This window comes from Biomphalaria glabrata, chromosome 12 (genome assembly GCF_947242115.1).
Source record: "Biomphalaria glabrata chromosome 12, xgBioGlab47.1, whole genome shotgun sequence".
Lineage (NCBI taxonomy): Eukaryota > Metazoa > Mollusca > Gastropoda > Planorbidae > Biomphalaria > Biomphalaria glabrata.
Window position 1 is genome coordinate 26,599,278 of NC_074722.1, and position 6,483 is coordinate 26,605,760.

The following is a 6,483-nucleotide window of genomic DNA, read 5'->3' on the forward strand; positions in this document are numbered from 1 at the left end:
ATCTTGTTTGTTAACAACGCTTAATAAATTAAATTATTATTATTAAGGACAATGTCAAGAAAGAGCATGCTCATACATACTCCTTCAGAGTTGAAGATAGCAGCTCCTAGTCCAAACCTCCCGCAGGACGATGGGGGATGGGAGCGGCAGGATTTGAACCCTCGACCATCGATAAATTCGAACGACAGTCCAGCGTGCAAACCGCATTTATCTATTTTCAATACTGTTCTAACCTTTGACCCAAGACAAGGGCGAGGTCGTAGGATACTTCAAGTATTGCTTCTTTCACAACTTTTCTTAACAAACAGTTTTCGCCTCTTTTAAATCCTCTTTTTTTTTTCTCTTGACCACACATTCTTTGCGAAAATCAAAGTTGAATACTATCTTCTTGTTTTCTTGTATTCTAACTTCATGTTTTTATCTAATGTCTTAGAAGACATCTTCTGTTTTAAATTACAATGGAAAAATTTGTAAAATTTCAGGTTCTGGGGACTCGCCACTATATTAAAAAATTTAGAAATATTTGGTAATCTCCGAGTCTTAGCATCTTATAGTTTATTTCTTTGTTTAGTTTGTGTTTTGTTCTCAGCTAATTTTATGTTCACTGAACTATTGCTTATAAAACGTCCTTTTAGTTCTTTTTTTTTTTCCATACCATCGCACTGGATCACAGTTTGCAGTGTAATGTTTTTTTCCTTACAGATGACAAACACATTTAAAAACCTTTCTACCAATTATAAGTTTAATCATGTGTACTTAAATAAGGAAGAACAAACACTTTTTATGATGGTCTACTTATGATAATTACAAACCTAATCACTAAGTTTTTCAAATTTTTAAAATTATCCTTCAATTATCGTCTTCTGGGTTAGGGCCCATTAGTATTATTACGTGGGTCTCTTTGACATCATAGTAGCTAATGAGCTTAATTTCCATTAATCTCTTCTCTGCAGATCGATTTTCTTATTTTTAAGATGAGACATGCTTTTTTTCATTATCTAAGGGGTGTAGTCCGCCATTTGTATTGGTGTAGTGAGCCACCCTTGGTGCATGCCCCATAGGTTGGCCACCCCTGCTATATATTATCCAGTAGGCCTACAGTTATCACTCCGAATAAACAGCGTAAAGGTTCAACATTGCATCTTGTGTCAGTGTTTGTTTATCCTAGCTAATCACAATATCTTGAGCTAGAATAAATGGTAAACAAAACCAGACAGAGGCAGCTCCTTTGTAGAGTGTCCATGCAAACCATAGCACGAAGAGGCCCTCATTGCGCTCCAGTCCATGACCAAGAGGGGCCCAGACAGCCTCTTGTAAGTGAAAAAATTGTGTTGGCTATAACATCTAAATGTTTGAAATTGTTAACATTATTTTACTGAAATCGTTGTATCCGTTATTGTAATTAAATTATATTCATCCCTGTGAAACAACAAACAGACACATATCACATTATTATAGAATGAAATATAGATTGAAGGAAGGTAACTATTAAATTGTAAATATAACGTTTTATTCGAACATGTGAAGAAGTTAAATAATAATAAAAACGAGTCGACCGGCGGCGTAGCATACGCCGCTATTTTGCGATTAAAAAAAAACGGCATTATGAAATACCGGTAATTGTGGAATCTTGTGAAAGAAGCTTCTCGAGCCTCAAACTAATGAAGAATAACTTGAGATCAACAATTCTCTAAGATAGATTGAAACATTTGGTAATTCTTGCTATTGAGTGTGATCTATGTAGGAAACAGAATTCTTATGATATACTGTACGACTTCGCTACACGCAAGGCTCTTGTAGTAATTCTGTGCGTAATAAAGAATGGATAAAATGCAAAGACGAATACATTTTCTAATACTAACTCTTAATTTTCACTTATTATCCGTATCCTTACCCAAACTTGGCCCCGCGAAATCCGTTTCGCATAGGGCCCCAAAACGGTTGATTCCGTCCCTGCTATTTAGTGACCGGTGATTACTACGTTTCCCCCCCCCCCTCTTTGTTTTTTCGCCTCTAAAATTACGTAGTCCGTCCGACTTGCAGAACTAAAAGAGTGATCTTTCCATTACTCCAAACTCTTGAGCCATGAAGAGAATTATATATATAGATACTATTAATTTAAACCAGTGGTTCCCAATCCTTTTTGTCTCGTAGACCCAGTGCAGGCGGGGCTACAGCCTAGGAGACTCCACAAGATAGGGGCCTCAACAAAAGAATCTAAAAAAAAAATCATAATTTCGACGGGTCAGCAACTTGTACGTGTTTTTTTTTTTTTTTTTTTTTCAAATATTTTTTGACCGACAATATTTTAAACCCTGGCAACACTGTCTTAGTTAACCCTTGAAATAAATGCTGAGCTGTTTGACAAGAATGCATACAAGATAAACATATTAATGACTAGAGGCTACCACATAATAAATAATAATAATAATAATTTTATTTATAAAGCGCTGTTAACAAACAAAATGTAGGCTCAAGGCGCTGTAATAGCATTACAAACACAAACACGACAATTGAAATCAAAAACTTATCTAAAAAAGTTTTAAACATGTAGGTCTTAATGTTCTTCTTAAAAGTGGTATGTTGTCTGTCTGAGATCAATGGGAAGTGAGTTCCAAACCTTTGGTCCGCAGACCGTAGCTTTTGAGGGAGAAACGTGGCACCACTAAAAGCGTTGAGTCCATTGAGCGCAGGGCTCTCTCGGGGACATATGGAGTAATCAGCTCTCTAAGGTACAAGGGCATCTTATTGTTATATATACACTGATGACAAAGTGTGGCGACCACATTCGTCTTAGTAGTCCGCTTGTAGCATGCCGTAGCGGGGAACCCCCAAGTAATTCTCAAAAGTTTATTAGAAGCCGCGTACAATTTATAACAGATGCACATTTTTCCTAATCTCCGTCTATTAGTCTACGTGGATTGTAGGTTTTTTTTTTTTCCTGTCATATTTCTTTGTGCAATTACAATTTTTTTTTTGGTTATGGTCTCAACGTGCGTTTGAGATCTGCTCGTTTTCAAACAGGAAAATTGTAAATCAAATTCTTCGAACGATGATGAGACAAAACTTGAAAAGGATTTCGTCCCGGAGCTAGATTGCATCCGAGACTTTCCTCGAAAAAAGGTTGAAAATTTTCATTCGTTAACGCGGTAAATTAGTTTTTAATTACATTGTATTTCAATAAATGACTATATTCTTTGTTGAAATGGTTTTATTTAGTGACATTAATTTTTTTGCATAACTTGACACCTTGTCCATCAGCTTCCTGATAGTTTGAATGTTGTAAGTATCGAAAATTGAGAAAATTCGCCACGTCTAATGATGTAAAGGTCATAAAGTATCCACGCGATCTCTAGGACATAGGATGTAAAAGTCATAAAGTATCCACGCGATCTCTAGGACATAGGATGTAAAAGTCATAAAGTATCCACGCGATCTCTAGGACATAGGATGTAAAAGTCATAAAGTATCCATCCGATCTCTAGGACATAGGATGTAAAAGTCATAAAGTATCCACGCGATCTCTAGGACATAGGATGTAAAGGTCATAAAGTATCCATCCGATCTATAGGACATATGATGTAAAAGTCATAAAGTATCCATCCGATCTATAGGACATATGATGTAAAAGTCATAAAGTATCCATCCGATCTATAGGACATATGATGTAAAAGTCAACTGTTTCTGTGGCCCATGGTTAACAAGGGTGTCATGTGGCCAACACAACGACTAACCGCTTTACTTTCCCAAATTAATGTAAGGTACCCATTAGAGTTGTATTTTATTTAATTTTTTAAGACATTTTGATGAAATTTAAATAAAACCTAAAATATCTTAAGCCGAAATAAAAATGTATATAGATCTATTTATTATTTTTAAATAACACCTTCTGATGTTAAGACACTGATATAAAATTTTAAAAAAAAAGGTCAATTATTGCCAAAGTGCATTTGTTTTGCTTGGTTGTCACCCCCATAACGGACCCGGTTCGGACCGCACCCCTAGTGACACCACTACTTGCCGCCAACATTTCAGTTTTGTTGTCATACAAACGTCGTCAACTTATGGATGTTAAACACTTGAGAACATTTTGACCAATCTGACCGTTGAAGAAAAATCACGTTAGCGGAAAAGTTTTGAAATATTTTCATCAAAAAAGTTTTTAATCGATACTGTTGCTAACGACTCTCACGAAAATGGTGGGCATTTTGAAGGGTCCTTAGTACAATAAAATATTGTTATAAAAATATACATTAACTGTCAAATTTCTATAAATTTTTTTTTTTTTTTTTTGAGAAATAAATCTTCTCGTAAATAGAGTAATTGTGTAGAAAACGTGTTATTAGCTATAAAACGATTTCAGATGCTGAAAACTCGAATTAGTCTTGGCATAATAAAGCAAAGCAAAAGGTGACAAGAAAATGGTGGTCTTGGACGGTCAATGGTAAATGCAAAAAGTCAGATCAAAGGCATCGTTCTAAGTTAAGTATTGTTATGACCCTGCATTGCACACTGTCATTAGGCGCGACACTGTGTACCATGGTGAGAAGCCATAGGTGGCTGAGTGATTATGCATTCGGCTTCCGAACCTTGGGTTCTGGGTTCAAATCTCGGTAAAGACTGGGATTTTGAATTTCGGGATTTTTAGGGCACCCCTGAGTCCACCCAACTCTAATGGGTACCTGACTTTAGTTGGGAAAAGTAAAAGCGGTTGGTCGTTGTGCTTGCCACATAACACCTTACTTGTTAACCGTTGGCCATACAAACAGATGACCTTAACATCATCTGCCCCATAGATCGCAAGGTCGGAAAGGGAAACTTTACTTTTTGTTTCACTAACTAATGCCGGGTCATAACACAGCCCCCTCCTTTATGACTTTGAAAGGACAAATAGATCAATTTGATAAAATGGTGTCGCAAGCAAAAGGAGAAATAAACTCGTTGGTGAAGGAGAAGTCATATGCATGGTCAGGACTGCGGCTGCACAAACAGTGGGGACAGAAACGTTGGGGATTGGAGTCTCGTCTGTGACTGTGTTGTGGGCACCTCTTGTGGGTGTGACTGTGTTGTGGGCACCTCTTGTGGGTGTGACTGTGTTGTGGGCAAGTCTTGTGGGTGTGACTGTGTTGTGGGCACCTTTTGTGGGTGTGACTTTCAAGACGAGAGACGTGACAACGATTTCTTAAATGAAATCAACGGGAGACAACTCAGCGAGGCAATGATGTTTATTGACAGGGACATCACAAATAATTATAATAACATCTTCCTTCAGCACAGTCACTTCACATCGCCTATAGACTTGGACGGAACTTGTTTTCTTATTCCTAATGTCGACATCCTTTTCAGTCCAATAATAATAATAATAATAATAACCGATTTCTAGAAAAACTCTCAACAGGACTTTATTACGACCAACATGATTAGAATAGTGTTGCAACTCTAGTGTAGGCACTCTACGAAAAGGCAGGCAACTCAACACAGCTCAACAGGAAATAAATAGTTGTGTTTATTCACTAGGGCAAACACATAACATCCTTCAGCTTCCCCAGAGTCTTACTACTAAGTATACCAGTCTTTTGCTACTTAACCCGAATGTGGACCAACGACAGTCACCCCCGCTTCGCTCCAGGTCCCTACTACAACCTTCAGGCAGCACAAAAGTTGGCCTCTTAGTTTCCAAACATTCAGACTCTTCACAATCCCTGAGGCACTGTTCTCTCTATTCTGCTGTCTTCCTGTTTACGTTCAACAGTGCGCTAGTGCGCATCTCAAGCACTGGTGCAAGGCAGGGTTACAACACTAGTAATTAGCCCAAAAGTCCAGAGTAGGATAATGTTTTTTATTTTTTTTTATCTCCGAATGTGTTCGTGTTCATGTTCTATCTGTTCATTAGTCTTCAACGAATCTGCTCACATCGCATAGTTAATGACTTTTTACAAGAGGTAATGCTTGAATGTTTCAGAATCTTTGAAGAAATTATTGGCCTCCATGAAAAATATGGTCATTGATTGCAATGCGATGGCTTTCTAGAATCTATAAAACAAGTTCTTAGAATCTGGAAACCTTAAAATAATGTACATGATTTTATAAAATAGAAAGATTAGAAAGATGCTCGAGGAGAGAGCAAGTTGTGTAATGTTACTTGCCATCTCATGGATGTCAATTTAAACTTCAGGTAAAGAACAAATTGTTTCCTAGCTTAGTTAATTATATCAGTCGATTTAAAATGAATTTTTTTAAAACTTAACATACCATTTACGAAACATGGATTGGATTCAATTTTCACTTTAAAAATAATAAAGTAAGCGTGGTCGAGAGGCCAAGTACGCTTGAACTTAGCATGGCTTGGCTACCTATGAGGGGGCTCGAGGTTCGACACCCGACTCGAGCCGAGTTGTGTTTACTGAGAGCCGAAAGGCAACACGAAAAAACCTTCTCCCAGATACTCCCTTCCCCCCCCCCCCACCCCCACTGTTCAACAAA